The sequence below is a fragment of the Dermacentor variabilis genome, chromosome 5 (assembly GCF_050947875.1).
Source record: "Dermacentor variabilis isolate Ectoservices chromosome 5, ASM5094787v1, whole genome shotgun sequence".
Taxonomy (NCBI): Eukaryota; Metazoa; Arthropoda; class Arachnida; order Ixodida; family Ixodidae; genus Dermacentor; species Dermacentor variabilis.
The window spans coordinates 96,694,707-96,713,413 of NC_134572.1; the positions used below are offsets into that span (position 1 = coordinate 96,694,707).

At 47.2% G+C, this 18,707-nt stretch overlaps 1 protein-coding gene and 1 long non-coding RNA gene across 2 annotated transcripts in view; one reads left to right on the forward strand and one right to left on the reverse strand.

The window, feature by feature from the left end:
* The window catches only part of LOC142582944 (uncharacterized), a 103,403-nt gene extending 96,151 nt beyond the window's left edge, over window positions 1-7,252 (reverse strand). The window contains exon 1 of the long non-coding RNA XR_012828522.1: window positions 6,404-7,252. This is a non-coding gene — a long non-coding RNA (uncharacterized LOC142582944). The remainder of the gene's footprint in view (window positions 1-6,403) is intronic.
* Window positions 1-18,707, forward strand: part of timeout (circadian regulator timeout) — a 325,432-nt gene that overhangs the window by 204,291 nt on the left and 102,434 nt on the right. The gene's annotated exons all lie outside the window — the stretch shown is intronic.

Consider the following 18,707-nt stretch of genomic DNA (forward strand, 5'->3'; position numbering starts at 1 on the left):
AGCATAATGCGAAATCATCGTATGGAGCAATAGGATGAAATGATATTAATGAAGTTATGACGTTCCCACTTTTCACCTGCGCTTGAGATTTCTCTCCCTCTGTCTCTTCTGCGTGTGTGGATGGGTAGGGGAGGGGACACTCCTTTTTACCACCTCTTCTGTTCGAACTGAGCCAATTGTCGCTCATATGCGCATCACTTCCTCTGAGGACACCTGTCGTTTAGTCGAGCAGAAAAATATTACTCTCATGCTAGACATATAATCTGAGGTTTAGTTACTCACAGACGTAATCAAGTCTTCGTGATAGACCACAGGCGATGAAGTCAAAATAGAGATAATGGTAGAGGAAATACTGGGAAGTTAAGTGGGGGATATCTCCGGTTAGCTACCCGTGTACTGCGGAAATTGTAAATGGGTACGAAACTTGCAAGAGAGAAAAAGAGAGAAAAAAGAGGAAAGAGAAGAATGTATTACGTAAGTCAAACATGGAACCAATGCCATCTTGGTAGGAGGTACGATTGAGTGCCGCTTGATTTTCGTAACTATCTGTTGTCACAAAGCCCAACATCAATGTTTGGTTTGTGTTTGAACAAATGTCTGTGGAAAGGAAATGAAGATACACGGCACGCGTGATAAAGGGAAAAATCAACTTTGCAGTTCATGGCCCACTGAGTTCATGCATTCATTTATTATTTTTCCACGTTCTTAAAGTTTCATTCTTTTCTATTAATCATTGATTCTTCAACAATTATTTCATGTTACGCCTTCGTAATGGCTCACTGTGCTCTTGCACTGAGTTAGCAGAACGTGCAGTCTTCGCATAAAACTTGCACTCGTACGTATTCTTGCTCGCCTACTCCCCCCCCCCCCCTCCCGCCTCATTTATTTTTTCTTACACAAACGATGTACTCAGAAAAAGTTCGATACGAGGACTGTGTCGCTGTTGATTGTTTCATTCTCGTTTCGCCTCTTTGATTGGCGCAACCGTCACCTATCATTATCACAGTATATGTAGTGAAGCTACCGCGATTGATTGTTGTCACACTGTCAAACCATTTTCTAATGTAACGTGGCGTTTCCGCTTACTCGGCGCTAGACTTCGTTCTTGTGAATGAAGGGGACGAAAAGCGAAAGGTAGCCTTTAAAGACCTCATTAAGTTACGGTGTTACGTAAGAAATGTTTGCGATTTCCTTGGAAGATGAGCTTAATCTGTTGTTAACTGTGCGTTGCAATTTCCTTTGGAGGATGAGCTTAATGTGTTGTTAAGTGTGCAAATATTGTCAAATTATTTGGGGTCATTGCTGTTTGACTAGAAGCTAGTATTTTTTTTTTCTTCAAAAGGTGATTTCCTGCTCAACATCGAAAAAAAAAAAGTCGCTTTTTATATCGGCTGATGATGCTGTCTCTGTAGCGTCTTCGCTGTTAAGATCTTGGCAGCAGCCGGTCGTCCTCAATTTCGTCGCTTTCTGGTTTCTGCTAAGCGACGGAAATGTTACTGCCGCGTAACGTTAGCGAAATGGTTGTTCAGAACTGCACAAAAGGGGACCGGTAATACGTGCCCGCTATTCTATACAAACACGCTTCTTCAAAAACCGTTCGCCGCAACCTCGTCCCTGGGGGAGGGGGGAGGGAGGGGAGGGGCACAAAGACATTACTATTGTTTTTTAAAGTCGTCGTGCCCCAATTATTCTTTCCGTATTTTCCCGTCTTTCATATCTCTGCTTTATGACCAATCTTATTTGTGAATGTGGCAGGAATGTACGGGCGCACGTCGTCAGCTTAACCTGAATTAGAGGCAATCGCTTCTGAATACGAAAGCACCGGCGTAAGAGCGCCCCGCTGCAGTTCCCGTTCAGAGAGGAAACGGCAATTCAAAGGAAACGACCACAATGCTTGCGTGCTGTTTTGTTTTTGTTGGCTTCCTGTCTACCCTTCTTTTGCCTGGAGCATTTGCCTTGTTGCTTTGTATTGTGTGGGTTGGTTCACGGTGCGACTCGTATTACAGTGCGACTTCTTGATTTGCGGCAGCATTGACGTCACTACCGCCATTTTGTTTTCGCTTATTACATAACATGCCCCGTGCCAGAAGTCGACCTCTGTCATGGCGCGTATAGAGCAGTGAAGGAACTTGCTTGGCGTCGTGTTACGCGCCCTGAGAACAGGGGTCCGGCACGACTCGCTGGTTGTTTTAATGATTCATTCGCTTGCATTTTTCTTTTTTTCTGACGCAGTACATAGGGCACCTCCACTTAACGACGTTGGCCTTCATAAACTGCCGTTAGTGCGTACGCCATAAACTTATGGCGTATGCATCTTCGACATTTGCTCACGGACGCTTACTGCGCATGTTGAACTAGATCCAGTTGAACTGTACTTAGCGAAGGCCTCCGTGCTTTCTTCAGTATATATCTGTCGAAATGTTTTGCTTCAAGAGATTATGATACTACATTTGTCGATGCACAGCATGCTTTCTACCTCTTTATAACATCTGGTGGCTTCTTAAACTTATTCGTGAGAAAATACATACCTGTTAAACATTACTTACACAATTTTACTACTTTTACCAAAAGAAGATTCTCAAAGCTCGAAGATGAAAACGGAGAAGACGTTGAGCTCCTGTACCCCGTTTACGTTACCATTCGCATTGAGGACGACCAAGACGTGAACGTCGCCGGATTTCTTCGCTATGTGTAAGTCTATCTTGACTGGAGCAGTTTGGCCAGCCATTTCGTGTCTTCGCCATGTTGCGAATTTTGTTTCTTTTTTTTGTCGGTTTCCAGTGCTAAAACGTTCCTTATGCAGTGCAACAATTTGACACATTTTCCGTATACTTTCCGTACAACTCTTAGGGAATGTGTAGGAATTACATATAAGTTTCGTTTAATTTCCGTGAAAGTGGTTATATAATTATTGCACTGCGTACGGACTGCCTCCAAGAGAGTTCGCTGTTGGGCTAGTTGGTGTGTAAACAGCGCGAGGAGCTACCCGAGACATAGTGAGAGAAAACCATTTCCTTGCGCTGTTTCCGTTCGACTGCCTCGTTTGCCGAAGCGGAGAGGACATTAACTATCGGCTCGGTCATGCTCTCCCGGTAGTCCCTTGTCCCAGACATTATTGTTGCTTGTTACTGTGCCTGTTTGTGTGCGGGCGTATTCTGCACGACCGCTTCAGTTCGTATATCACCCAGAATGTCGTACTAGGTGCATGGACAGGCAGATATCTCCGCAATCTGTCAAACAGTAGATGCACTTGATTGACCTTGTAGCGCGCCTCCGGCTGCCGCCTAGTCGAGCTCGGTGCGAAGCAACATTATTGTGTCGCTTGTAGTTGGGCGTCGCTTTCACGAACCCCTACTGTTTCCTTATAAGCACAATGGACAGGGCCTCTTGCAGCGTTTGTGGTTGTGACGAAAACATACAACATGTCCTGATATCCTGCCCCTTTCTTTAACAACGAAAGGGGCACTGCGTGCCGCTTTAAGCCCACTGGACGACAGAACGCTCACAGAATAACAAATACTAGTGCAGTGGCCTCTATCGTCATCTGCTTTTCGGGCCACAAAAGCGCTGATGCCCGTTTTGGAGAACGCTAAGCTCTGCGACCGCTTTGGACTGTGCGATGAACACTGTTCGGTTTGCGCACGCGCATCACTTGTCCTTCCTTCCCCTTCTCCTATCGTATGGTAGCAAACCAGGTGCAACCAGGGCATGTATTCTGTAAGAGCCCATCTAGTGGAAATGTCCATTTCGTCTGCTGTTGAAGTTTTGATTTGCTGGGCCGCGCTGAGCGTCCGCAGGAGCCAGGCGCCACAGCCAATCAGAACTTCAACAGTTCATAAGTTCTGATTGGCCGGGCTGCGCTGAGCGCCCACAGCAGCCAGGCGCCACAGCCAATCAGAACTTCAACAGCAGACGAAATAGACGTGTCCACTAGGTGGACTCTTACAGAACACCCCCCATGGTTAACCTACCTGCTCTCTTTCTCTCTATCGACTAAAATCCGCCGATAAAGCTTTGTGTGTTATTTTGATGGCGCGCGATTTCGCAACGCAACAAAACCGAATGTGCCGCCGTTGCGGGACAAGAATTGTAGGCCAGGCATGGGGCCCGTTCGTCGCGTGCCCTCGCGAAGTTCCCTCCCTTCGTCTCTGTCGTGCGCGTGCTCGCCCTTGGCGCTACCAGTAGCGGGCTGCTTAATGCCCCTTAATGCGTCCGGGAGTCTCCGGTCCCTGTTTGTCTTTGGCCCGGGCAGCCTGCGTGGCCCCGTGGCGTGCCGCGCCCGCCCAGCGGTACTGAGTTGTGGGCGGCTGCCGCGAGCCCGTTTGGTCACGATCGATCCTTGTTAGCAGTGCCTTTGTTAATCTTACCCTTTCCGCCTTGGGAGGTCCCGTGGTCGTAAAACATTTATACGGCATATTGATCGCTTTTCCCCGCTAGACCAGCGAGCGAGGCGGCAGTTTCTCCTCGCGTGCGTTGCCTCCTCGAGAAAGCGCGGTGCAGAGGCGTGCACGTAGATAGACTGCATGTTAGTTCCTCTTGTCTCTTCGTGTAGGCCGCTGGCCTTCCATTACGCGCAGCTGCCGTGCGCTTCCCCCTCTCCCCCCCCTTCCATTCACCTCTCCCTCCCCCCATCCCGAGTGAGCGCATGCCTTCTGGCGTTGTCGCGGCGTGCTTCCACGCCAGGAATGAGTACATATTCGCCTTCACTCGATGCTATTCTGGTCCTTGTTATGGACCGTTATGGCCTTGTCGTCCCGCCCTCTTCTGTTTTCTCTTTCTCCGGTCTGCTCGGTTGTTAGGCGCCGATGATGAAGCAGCTGTGTCTAACAGCGACGAGCCATATAGAACTCCATTGACCCCCCCGTTTCTTGTACTGCTGCTCTTGCTTCGCACCTGTTGGTATACGCGGTAACAAGGCGTCAATGAGGGAGCGTTGTGGAAACAATTGCGTAACCGTTGTTTGGCTCGTCGCTTTGCTTACACAGCTTGTGTATGCATGTGTGCGCTACCCGCCATGGACATCCGCTTTTTTCCTTGATTTGTCCTGTAGTGTTGTTCTCCGTCTCCCTTTCAACCATCTCTCTCTCTTTCACTCGGTGCCTCTCGCGAAGCTTATTGTTTATTAATTCGACAGAGTGTGTTCCGCGTACAAACGTATTAATTGAGCCCGCGTGGCGGTCAGCATCACAAAAAGGATTTTTGTGTTGTTTGTTCTTTCCTTTTTATTTCGAAGGGCTTTTTGGGTTCCTCTCTCTCTCTCTCTCTCTCTCTCTCTCTCTCTCTCTCTCTCTCTCTCTCTCTCTCTCTCTCTCTCTCTCTCTCTCTCTCTCTCTCTCTCTCTCTCTCTCTCTCTCTCTCTCTCTTTCTCACTTTCTCTCTCTCTCTCTCTCTATATATATATATATATATATATATATATATATATATATATATATATATATCGGTCTTCTCTACTTAGGTCTTTGACAAAAGTGCCTGAAACTATATTTTTAAAAAGTTCACAGACCTGCTACGTTTGTCTCTATTGAAGTTCTTCAACGTGCCTCATAATAAGAAAGTGGTTTTGGCACGTAAAGCCCATAATTTAATTTTTAAGTTCTTCAATTTGTCGGAAATTCTTATCGATAATGTTTAAGGAGCTGCTCTGGTGCACTCTGCGCCATCTAGTTGAAGAAAAGCTGAAATGCCGGCAATACTATAGAAAAGGGCTGCCTATCTGATACATTCCGGTATTAAGGTTGTTTTTTAAGCATAATTAAATAGATAAATACTGTTTTTATCATTAGTTTCTTGCCGTAGTCTTTCCCACTTTATGAGAACATAACCGCACACAACAAAGTAAGCGCAAAGAAATGTTCACGTACTCTTTAGTAAGCAGTATGAAGTAAGGTAAATGGTAACTGCTCAAGCATGTTAAACCGTGTGTGAAAGCCACGGTCCTATCGGCCAAGATTCCAAAACCAAGACTGGTTGTTCACATAATAATAAGAAATCAGAACTGCATTGGCAAGGGATAGATTCCATCGGTAAGGCAGTGCTTTGCAAAATTTTAACGCTAATATGGTAGGGAAGAAGTTGGTTGTCGATAGGACAAACTTGAATAAGCTTATCAAGTGCAGCTGGCCCACATGTAAATAGGATGTTATCGATAGTCACTAGAATAATGAACTCTCGCGATCCTTACGCGCGCGAGAAAAACATACGGGTCGCAGCAATCATTGCCTCTTTGACTGAGGAAGCTAGGCAAACTTGCGGGCCTGTAATTTTTCCAAATTTTGTCGCGCCGCGTCCGTAAATAGCAGCATGCTTACCGCGCTGAGGGAACGTCACTATAGCAGAAATGAATACTCCTCGCTACAGTGGACACCTGCAGTGATAAAAGATTGCACATTAGAAGTCTCACCTGTCCTTTTGGTTTCTTCAGCGACGAGCTTTCGTCAATCCTACGCGCCCTTGTGGACGGCTCCCCGTCGACACGCCGTCCCAGCAGTCGACGTCGATAGTCCTCCTCACTTTTCCTCTGCGCCTCGTGTACGGGTTTTTAGTCCTCCGTCGTCCGCGACACAATTCACCGGTAGAACACTTCACGAAAGCTTAGCAACTCCAGCTCCGCGCACAAATTTCCGCAATGTCCGCACCCTCCAGTTCTCGTAAAAGACCGTGGAAAAACTATATATATGTATTTGTGGCACTTCCTTCGGCTGTTTCTCTTCGCGATGAATAACTCCTTTTGTGCATACGTCACGCAAAAAGTTTTTTTTTTTTTTTTTGCTCACAAATCCCCTTAAAGTCCACAGCACAGCAGTCGTTCCGAACTAAACGGACCGAGAAAGATGAAAAGTCCCGACTGTCCGTGTGAATAAGCCCCTGTCACCCGGGGACTCGTAGGCGAAACAGCGGTCCGGGCGGTTAACCACCGACTGTTCAATCACGGGGGCGAAAAAAAGAAAAAAAAAAGAAGCGTTGCACTTCACAGAGACACTGACACGTGCACGCCTGCTAAAACGGTGACGAGAAACTCCAGATCGACGGTGCTTTCAACGAGTAAAACAACGCAGTCCGACTTCGACCCGCGCCGGCGGCAAGCGCTCCAGTTGGGGGGAGGCAGAGAAGACGCTCGGCTCCCGTGGCCTGCGTTCCGTGTGTGTGGCTGGTCGGGGCCCGGCGTCCGTTTTTATCCGCGCGCTTCGGCGTTCGGCCGCTCGCGTCGAGATGGCGTCGGCGGCCCGGGGAGCTGGAGTTCTTCGCGGGGCTGTAGCACAGGCCCGAGCTCGGAGGCGTTCTGCCGCTGGGCGCCGCGTTGGGCGCCAGGCGCTGAATTCCTCCTCTCCCCCCCCTCTCCCCCCGCGTGCGCCTTTGCCTGGGATCCCGAGATTTATCATTTCTGCGCCCCACGGCTCTGTTTTTTTGTCGCCGTCGCTTCGTTTTGTTTATTTATTACTTTCTTTTCTCCTGCAAGGACTCGGCCATGCTCCCTCTTTATCTTGCCTAGGTGCGCGTGAGAAGAAAAAAAAAAAAGAATTGAGGGAGTGGACGCCGGTCTTATGAATACCGTCGGCGACGTGGACGAAAATTAAAACCTTTGGCAATCGTGCATCTCTCGGAATATTAATCACTTCCCGCTGCACCGTTAAAGCAGTTTAAGGGGCGTTAAAGATGTTCGGTGCTTTCACATGCATACGTGCTCTCTCAGCTACTTTTGAAAAAAATGTTTCCCTCTCTTTACCCGTGCTGTAATAAAAGGGCCAATATCTTGTCATGTTCAGTTGCTTTGCGCTCCCTATTGGAGGATTAAAATGGCTTAATGTGTAAAGATAGCATCCTTATTTTGCTCAGGCATTGTCGGGCTTACAGCGAGAAACGTTAAGCCGTTTCACACGTGGATGGCGATTTTGAATCTCTGAAGTGGAAAAAAAGAAAGAAAGAGCACAAAGCTGACTAATTAGCGATAAATCTCGTAGAATGAAGGTGGAATTTTCTCCCCTCGTTACCTCTAGTTCGTGAAAAAAGCGGCGGTGATGTTTATGGTCAGAAACGATACATATTTCAAAGGCTCTCAGGTATACTCTCTCTCTCTCTCTCTCTCTCTCTCTCTAGCCGTTATTGGGCTATGCAATCGGTCCAGAGGTCGTGGTAACGGGGCCACTTCACACGGAAGCGTCTCAAGAGATACTTGCTACTAGTCTTTCTCTCCTCTTGCATTAACAGCTGTAAATCCGAAACAATAATAGATATGTCTCTGGGAAACTGAGTACCATGATGATCTGGTTATTCTGAAGGATTTTGAGTCCGAGAAGCCACACAGATGCCACCGTGACTTCTGGTAAAGGGAACAAAAAAAAAAGTATGCCTGTTTTAGTAGATTACCCTTCGACAATACTGAAAAAAGAGGCCAGTGCTACCTTGCCAGGTTGCCTGATAAACCAGGGATGACGCTAAACCGATAAGCGGGTTGCCGCCGCCGCCGCCGCCGTAATCCTCCCGTGCACCATATCGCCGTAGATTCATGTGATAATGCCTGCTTGCGCCTCGTGGTCTATTGTATCCAAGAGGAATCTAAAAAATAAACTTAGAAAGTTCTTGAGAACCTTTACGATGCCGCAACGATTCAAATACCAGAAAACACTTTGACATTGGTGACGTCACGTTAACGTCCTGGCGTTTGCGTTCCCGCGTGGAATTCAAGAAATGGAAATTTGGCGTTTACTTTCTCTTCTAGTAAAGAGCCTCTGACTGCGAAATTAACTAGAATAAAAAAGAAACGTTTGGAACAACATGTTGTGAGTCTAAGCTAATTTGGATGTTTCTAATTTAATGTCCCGTTAATGCGATAGGAGCGTCGACGACTAAAGAGTAAGTCAGCATTGCGGGAACGTCGACAGCAATCGCAGGGCTGTTCTCTTTTTTATTTTCGCCTCTCTCTCTCTCTCTCTCTCTCTCTCTCTCTCTCTCTCTCTCTCTCTCTCTCTCTCTCTCTAACGGAACCGTAGAAGATATGCAAGTTTGAAAATCGTTTTAATTTCTAGTGCAGTTCAACTTTCCCTTGCGATCGACAGTTACCTGCTAATATTAGTTGCGAAGCGAGGCGCTGTTATCTTCAACCGCCTTTTCCCAGCTGACCGAATCTTAAAGCAATAACTCTGGTACTTATAGCGACTTACTATCCGTTCTCATTTATCCGCGTTGTGGGAACGGATAGCCGTGATGATCGCAAAGTATAACCTCTAAGCTACGTTCGTGGAGTACGTTGCGACGAACTGCAACGTCGTATGAAGCAACGCCGCCTCATCAAGCGGGGATCATTAATCACTTCGCGACGTGGCAGCCAGTAGGCGATTCATCACGACTAGTGGATACCGTCTAGCTGGGAGTAAAGTGCCAGGGTTAGTATTGCATTGCTACGTGGTAATTGTTCTATGTTGGGAGTGTTTTCGACCTTACGTACGAGGTACGTCAGTTGGCGCGTTGCATTCTTGCTGTGATCTCTATAGCAAGTTCAATTTAAACGGACATCTGGAAATGTGCCATGTTTTCCAGCGGTTATGAATACTGGGGAAGAAAATCTACCGAAGGGAATAAGGTCACACTTGCAACTGAGGTTTGCTGTATGTCTTATTCCTTCTGTAATATTTATTTATTTATTTATTTATTTATTTATTTATTTATTTATTTATTTATTTATTTATTTATTACAACCAGAAAAACGTGGAACGTTGTTTTGTCAGTTCAACTAGCTAGCCTACTTTCCAGCTTTATACAGACAGCGAGAACCTTAAAGCATACATGAAAGACTAGCTGCCTGCTCCTAAGCTCTCGTGCTACGTGGCACCCGTTGTTTCCTACATCCGCCGCTATTAAGGTAAGGCCAGCACTCCCAGGGCTATGTCTAGCTGCACAAATGTCCATGAAAGTGGACACGAGACCTGTGCGGTACCCTAATTGGTAAAGCACTGCACACGTAATGCGCAATGCGCAGCTGCGCATTACGCAACCGCACGAAAAGTTGTCTTTTCGTCCACTTTCATTTCCTTATTCTTTAGTTTTTGTATACGTTTCAATTAAACATGGCCAATAATCGCCGCTATGCTTTCTCTGGCTTCATTGTCTGTTTCATCTTGTTTATAATAATAATATTTGGGGTTTTACGTGCCAAAACCACTTTCTGATTATGAGGCACGCCGTAGTGGAGGACTCCGGAAATTTTTGACCACCTGGGGTTCTTTAACGTGCACCTAAATCTAAGCACACGGGTGTTTTCGCATTTCGCCCCCATCGAAATGCGGCCGCCATGGCCGGGATTCGATCCCGCGACCTCGTGCTCAGCAGCCCAACACCATAGCCATTGAGCAACCACGGCGGGTGTTTCATCTTGTTGTCTAATCATTTTGTTGTCCTCGCGAAGGGCGTGAGGAATTTAAATATTTATTTAATACAACTTGCGTACACAAGGTTCATGCAGGTAGAGCAAACAAACAGGAGAGAACAATCCACAAAATATGCGAACACAAATAAGTTCGTAAGCGCGACTACACTGATCACGAAGCCAGGCGATTCCAGTCAGCGATATTGCGTGGAAAGAAAGAATATATAAATATATTTGCTCGCGCAAATAAAGAGGCTAAACATTTCGACGATTTTTGTGTGTGTGTGTGCAATTCAAGCAACGGAATGACATTCGATGTCATTAGTCCAGTTGGAGAGTCGAAGGCCGAAAATTTCCTTGTAACTGATTCGGACATCCTTCCTTTCGATTCGTTCAAGGCTGTTTATGTTACACTGAGTGCAGCGGTGCAAGGCAGTACAGGCATGCTCGAGCTTCGTTCTAATACCGCACAGCACTTAAAAGCCTGCTTTATGTACACAAATAGGCACAGCCGACGCTCGGTAACGGTATACGCTGTTAGCCGACGTCACTCGTACAAGACGAACACTGACGCGTTCCATTTGCGAGGTCTCCACGTCGCGCCCACAGACGTGAGTTAGGCTGTTCGCCTCTGTGCAGGCGCGCATGCGCTGTCGTACGCATAAACGCTTCCCTGCGCATCCGAGGCCGCTCGTACACTTCGACTTTGCTACACGGGACGCGTAGCAGTACGAGCCATCTTGTCTTGTCTAGACGTTGTTGAGCAAGCGCCAGTTGCTCAACGAGTGGAGACAGATTGAAGCGCAGTAGCGACGATGGCTATAGGTGCAGCAGCGTAAGGCATTCTGACGATACTCGCCCCCCTCCCCCCTTTTTTTCCCTCTTTGATTTAATGTCAGAAATATTGGAGCCGTCATGTTTCGTGAAACGATATCAGCTGCTCTCTGTTGCTCCTGACCTTCCACCAATCACTCCCCCCCACCCCACAATCAAACAGTGAGAGAGAAGGGATTAGCCCATCCTTGCTGTTTGATTTGTAATTAATTAAATTAAGTAATTTAACCACGATATTATTTTGTGGCATGCCCTACTGGGGGACTGCGCATTAATTTTGACCACCTGGGGTTCTTTAACTTGCACCTAACGCGCGGTGCATCGGCGTTTTTTTTTTTTTTGCATTTTGCTTTGATTGAAAAGCGGGCGCAGTAGACCGCGGTTCCGCAGTTTACCCGCCATGGCTGCTCAGTGGCTATGGTGTTGGGCTGCTGAGCATAGAGGTCGTGGGATCGAATCCCGGCCACGGCGGCCGCATTTCGATGAGGGCGAAATGCGAAAACACCCGTGTACTTAGATTTAGGTGCACGTTAAAGAACCTCAGGTGGTCAAAATTTCCGGAGTCCCCCACTACGGCGTGCCTCATTATCAAAAAGTGGTTTTGGCATGTAAAACCCTATAATTAATTAATCAGTCCGCAGTTCATCCCGCGCCCTCTGGCTTAGCAGCGCAACGCCACCACGGTGGGTTGGATTTTCGAAAGTGCATGGTTCACAGTAGCTCCGCAGTGGCATCTTCACTGTGGTAAATAGTCTTCACTGCAAAAAATAATAATAATAAATAATAAACTTTATTTGGTCTCGCTTACGTCGCTCCAAGTAGTGTCAACTTGTCCACTTGTCGCAACTTGTCGCTGCACAGCTAGAGATTCGCTCCCTCTGCTGAGAATGGGTTAGGAATCGGGAGGCGAATAGCTGTTGCCGAAAGAAAGAAAAAAAAGCTGACTGAAAATGAAAGGAACATCGCACACTTTCATGGCAACGCTATATGGACAATGGCAACCACAAAGGACGCGTGTGTAGTTAATATATTTACTTATTTTATTTAATCTGTTCATTTATTTACTTTTACTCACTGCGCGTCGCAGGCCTCACTGCTCTTAGGGCCCTGATTGCTCTACATATATGTATAGGTCTGTGCCTCCGCGAGCGGGATTCCACGTACTCCGCGCAATGTCTCCCAGGACGGCAAACTGACTCTTCGGCTCGCTCTCGCCCGGCGATCCCTCATTCGGTGCCGCTATCGCTCCCCGGCGGGCGACTCATAGCTAGCACGTGTTCGTACTTTTTCGCCGGGTCCTTCGTATCTCTTTCCGCCCGTGCTTCACTCATCGCTCCCCTCGCCATTTTGTCCAGCTCGCTCGCGGGATTATTGTTGGGGTGAGACGGTGTTGCGCCACTGTCGGGGTGAGACGGTGTGGCGCCACGTAGTTTGCCGCTGAACCCGCATAAAGCGAATTGTTCTCTGTATCGAAAGCGTGGAACGTACTGTGCGATACTTTCTCGTAATAACTCCCCGATGACTCACTCGTAGCGCACTTCACGTTGGATATATCGAACACGGTGTATCCGTGGTAGCGACCAGTGCCACAAAGCCACTTGCAATTGGCGAGCGCGGCCTCTATGGGAGTTTTGGTTTCCGTGATCCTACAGTTCCAGCAGCATCGGGACCGCCATTCCTAAAGACGTTAAGAAACCGCCAGCTAAGGCAAAAGGCAAAAAGTAATGCGAGGCGAAGCAAAGGCAAATGACAAAGTTGGAACAAATTACCGAGCATTGTAGTGAATTGCACGACGCTTGATTCATTTGTAAAAAAAAAAAAAAAAACATGGAGACAATGTCATTTTCCGAGATTTTATAGTTTACGTTCCCGACTAACTGAGTGATTTTTTTCGCTCTCGTTTCTTTGTTGTATTAATACTACTTCTATAGTGTTTGTGTATTTACAATTATTACGTATGTTTTAATGATTTTTTATGCTTTGTACTGTTTTCATACTCACTGATGTACCCACTCCTGCTTGTGCCCGGAAAGGGCCCTTAGTATCTGTGAATAAATTAAAAAAGGCAAGAATAGCTGCTTACTACGCCTAGTCTTGTTGTCAGTAAATGAATTAGTTCCTTGATTGTTTTCTCTACTGGAGATAAAGCTATATATACACAACGCATCGTAAAAGTTGTTTTAGATTCGTTATATAGGCGAGCTTGGGCGCATCAATTTACACGATATATGTACCTGCTCTTTAGCTCATGATCTTGCTCGTTGCAGCCGGGTTCCGGTGCGTTCTACTCGCACGCGCGGTCACACGTCTTTCCTCGCGCGGCCGTGTCCATGCACCGGCGCGTCAGCGTCGTTTGCGCTTCCCTGTAGCCTTCCCTCCAGCCTCTCCTTGCTGCTTCTGGCGTCTGGTGATTGATGCTGCAGACCGCCCAAGCTTGCGCCTTTTGGGAATGGTGGGGCCGCCCGGATCATGATTTATTGTAATGCCCGCTTTCTGCGCCTCCTTTCAGTAGCCCGTCGCCGTCGTATCCTGAATTCTCATCCGCGCTTGGTGTTTTGGTTGGCCGATCGGAGCCCTCTTCGTTCGCGTGTGGTCTGCGAACCCGAGCAAGCTTGATAGGTCAGCTTCGCTTTCTTCGCGTCTTTCCCTGTTTTCTGTTCCCGCTGCAATCGCGGTGTCGCCATATGGGCTCGTCTCGTGGGCAGTTGTCGCCGGATGCCGTAGTAGCTTCCTGGTAACGATCGTCTTCGTTATGGCGACGGTAAAATGTGCATGAATGATTGAAAGAATGGGAAGCTCTTCAGCTGGTTTAAAACATGGGTCCTTTCTTGTGAAATGTGATGTTCCAAGTGCTCCAATTAAATGCGCCGCCAGGAAACGCAGTGGGAGCGCTAAGAGAGAGAAATGCGGGGTCGTTGGACAGGTTATTATTTTGTTTTATCCATAACTTTTAGGCGCAGTTATACTTATTGGGTTTGTATGCGCCAGTATTCAGACCCCGTGGCTCCTGGGCACATAAAATAAAGATTTAATAATTTTTTTTGTATTGCAAGCATAAAATAATAACAAAAGAAAACGCTGGCTGACAACTGTAATAAGCAGTGATACATCGCCTACTTGCTTTAGAGATCATTTTTTTAGAAAAAGGATAGTGATTAAGGAAATGAAAAAGAAAGTGGAAAAGGGCAGTTAACAAATAAAATGAAGGAATACCCCCACACTGGATGAAGAACATGAGAACGACACGGCACGTATGTTACATGCAACGACGCAGCTGGCTATGTTATCTTCACACAAAGAGAAAGCGAGAGAGAGAGAGTCACGGTCAAGGCAGAGGAGCAGAGTGTCTGTATTTTCTCTTTCTCTTTCTCTCTTGCTTGTATAAAGCGTGAGGTTTATCGCATTTGTTCCTGTTTATTCCAAATACCGGTGGATGTGTTGTGGTAGATGTTGAAATGTTGATGGCGTATAAGTGCGAATAAAAATGTACAGAATCTCTTTCTTGTCTCCCTTTACTCCTCCGCCTATTATTTTTCTCTCTCTCACTCTCTCTCTCTATCTCTTGCCTTTTTTATTGTGCAAGGCTGCAAACTTCGTTTACGACGGCCTCCTATCGTCCCTCCGTAAGTTATCCGTAAGTTATCAGCCTCTCTTGCGCCATGAATGCAGCTTTTTGCGCACAAGACGAGGTCGAAGGAGAGGCTGAGGCATATGAGCGCAGTAAGCCGCGTGCTTACTGCATGCAGTAAGCTACATTCGTGTCCCACCAACGTGCCCAGAGAGTCATCTCTCTGGCGCCCCTCGTAGTTTATATCCCTTCTCTTTGCACTTGGGCTTCCTCTCCGCCAATGTCGCCGTCTTCTGAGGGCCGTCCCCTCTCCTCCATAGCCATGGGTCGTCGCTTGTGACGCGGGCTCTCTTCTGGACCGTCTGCGAGCCGTGACACGAGTAGTTGAGGCTGCATTTAATCAGCCGCTCGCTGATGTCCCCTACGTGTGCTCCTCTACGCCATAGGAGCGGTTGTGTGGAGAGCGGTTGCTTCTATATAAATCGTTCCGCGGTCTTACTGGCGTGTCGCGCGTCGCTGCCTTCACGTATTTGGTGCTATAACTTCACGCAGGAAACTGTGTCGCGCTACTTCTTGGTTGTGTCGAATGCTCTGTGGGGGGTGTATATACGAGTAAATGCGGTTGTGGATGCAACGGTTTTCTCTGGCCACTTCATGGTTCAATCATTTTGCCTACGTGTGTATAACGTGGTAGCATCTGTTCTGTTACGAGAAGATTTTCGCAAGTGCACGTATATGTTCGATACAGTTTGGTACCGAGAGTGTGGCAGACCTGGCTATATAATGCTGGCACTGTGGAAATCATTTGGCGGTCATGTGTGATATTTAAGCACCGCCTGCGTCTGCCTTTCTCCTTGTTTCCTATGTGGATTTTGCACTGCTGCTGCTATTTTTCTTATTTCCTCTTGTCAATGCTCTGCGTCGACATTTCATGTTCTCCGCGTTTACGTTTCACTTTCTTTTTTATTTAGAAAATCGTAGCACGTGATTGTTTTGTTTGTCATAGTTGAATTAGGTCCTCTCAAGCCGTGCTATGCGTGTGGTATCACTACTCGCCCCCCCCCCACCCGCCCTCTCCACCCTGTTGACGATATACCTATCTCTTTGGTATGGAATATTTCAGCATGCACTTCAGGTCACCGCTATCTCGGCCTCCTTTACCGAAGGCACCCTGTGGCTGAGGGATAACGCGTCTTGGTCGTACGTCTTTGAGGATGCGAGTGTGATCGGCGACTTTACAGTCAAGCGCACAGACAGCGTAAAAAAAAAACGAAAAAAAAAGAAAAAAAGACAGTTTGAGTGTCTTACGAGGCCCTTGATTCAGCACGAGTGCGTTAAATCGGCGTTATCGTCGAATGCAACAGTATGACCAGCCGAGCGTAGACGGTGGCGCTCACGGGCTGAAAGTAGAATGGCCCGTACGCAGGTTCGCTGGGCTACCGGTTGTCGGCGCAGCAGTCTGTTTGGTGTGCGAAACATCTGCACGGACATTGGAACGAAGATTTAGCAGTTTTCAAGGCCCCGAATGGGCTGTTCGCGTCAGCGGAACTAGATTAGGTCGCAGTTTATGGGGATGCTGCGCGATAGGGCTAGTCGTTCTTAATTCTTTCTGCTGCTTCTAGCCTGGAGGCTTCTCCCTTCCCGTTCAGAATGCCGTGTGTTTTCTTGTATTTTCGCACGCGCCATTAAACTGTAAGGAATGGTGGCTGGTGTTAGATGTAAAAATGAAAGTTCAGCAGGTCTTAGACTCTTGCGCTTTTCTCTCGTGCTTTCTCTTGCCGTCCTTTTCTACGATAAAAGCGGGTAAGGTCATCAATTGCTGCAGCTGTGCTTTCTTGTTTTATCTTAAACGGGATTTTACATTTCACCGTGCACCTCGCTTTTGAGAGAACGCTCTCCTCTACTTCTTTTACCCGTAGAGCTCTTCATAAAATTGCCGAGTCATTCGTTTTTTTTTTTTTTTTTTGGTGAGGAGTAAGCTAGCATGCCCTTCTTCTACTGCAGGTTAGCTGACGCATTTTTTTTTTATATTTAAGAAGTATTATCACTGTGATTTTTTATTAGTTTTGGGTGAATTGTTTGTGTCCAACATTTTCTTATTAGTCTGTCGCATTTTGCGCTTCGTGCAAGCTGCTTGTGGCTGTGATTTATCTCAAACTGTCAAGAGTTCACACATAAATTAGTTTACCATGATGAGGTGAGCTAATAAGTTGATGTTCTAGCCATCAACGTTCTATAGGCAGCTAGCCGCGATATTCCGATAACATGCCGCTTTCTTGTCTTAATGGTTATCATCAATCGTCTGCATTTTGCTATTTTTGAAATGCGACGCACACCTTTTTGCGCGTCTCATGCGATCTTCGCATATCGCAGCAAGCGAATCGGGCTACATCCGCTATCTACTTCCGATTCAGTCCTTTATTCGTTGACGGCAGCGTTTTTTTTTCTCACTGCGTAACATGTGCGAAATATATTAATAAAACGAATGTTGCTGCTCTAATTGTCTAGCTTACAGGGTGGCGCTGTTGAGAAACATATCAATGTTCGCACCATTTACTACAAGCAAGACGTGAGGTGACTTGTCTTTTCTGCATTTATTCCTAAGCTTGAGCCTTTTTCGTCTGAGGTCTGTAGACTTTACCGTATATGGCGGCATACAGGGAACGTAAATTTAGCTCACCGGAAGCGCTTTCTTTTTCTTCCTTTATTTCTTATTTTCACGTCGCTACACGCTCTCCACAATGCATGCTTAGGTAATTATTTTCCTGACAGCGCGGAATTTCGGTATCTCTCTTTTTTTACGACGTGCCTGCGGCCGTCGGATGAAAATTTAGTCCAGCAAGTGCGCCAGCGTGTAAGGCCCTGCGCAGACCCGAAGGTACACACCAAACTCTCCGATAACTTTTATGCATACCCGTGGCGGAAGTAAATCGCTTCGGCTGGATTAATTATACAGCATGGACGTAATCACGAACCAGTCTAGCGAGATGCTTTATCGCCGGATCAACGGATGCCGTTGGCTCTCCTTTAGGGGGTCTTAAGCTCCAACGTCGCTGTGAGGAGGAGGAGGAGGAGGAGCAGGAAGAGGAGGACGAGTAGGAGGAGGACATTGGGAGGGTCGGGAACCTAACCAGGAAGAGCCCACTATCGCTGTTGGTAGAGGAAATACAAAACAAAAGGAGTAAAAAAAAATGAAGCGTCGGCAGAACCAGAAGAGCCTGCTGTGTGCCGCCTCTAGTGCCTCTCCATCACCGGGTTGTTTTCACAAGTGTCTACTACGCGCCTTGGGAGTTCAAGCCGCGTAGCGGCACAGGCTGTCCGACGGCCGCTATGGCCTCTTTTTCTTTTCTTTTTTTGCAACCTGTTTCCCTGTTTCCCCCTCGTTTTCCCCATACGCTTCGGCCGTCCTTTCCCGAATGTCGATCCGTGGTGTTTGTGCGTACATGAAGAGTTCTTTCGTCCGAGGAAGAAGCCTTGCCAAAGGTTCGAGTACCTCCGCTTGCAGCGCCCCCACTGACCATCCCTTTATTTCTTTTCTGGATCCCACCCAATCCACTCAACTTCTCCTTTCCGTTGTTGCTGTGATATGCACTCGTCCGGCTCCCTTTGTTTCAAATGGCGGTTTCCCTTATGCGAGCCGTTGCGGGAGGCGCTCGTTGACTTGCCTTTCCGATCCTCGAGCGGTTTTGGCGTCTACGTATACGTTGCTCGACGCGGAACTCGCCTATCGCGTGTCCTGCGCCTTACACCTCGTAGGAAAGAGTCATTAGTTTTAATTAAAATCTCCTACTTCATTCTCGTTTCTTGTCGCGCAGCTTGCTGCCTTCTCTTTCTTTTTCTTTTTCTTGTCTGGGCTGTTTCTGTATTCCTTAGCACGTTGATATTTCTCTCACGCTTTCCGACGGTATTTCGCGCACTTTTTATTGTTGTAACATTACAAGT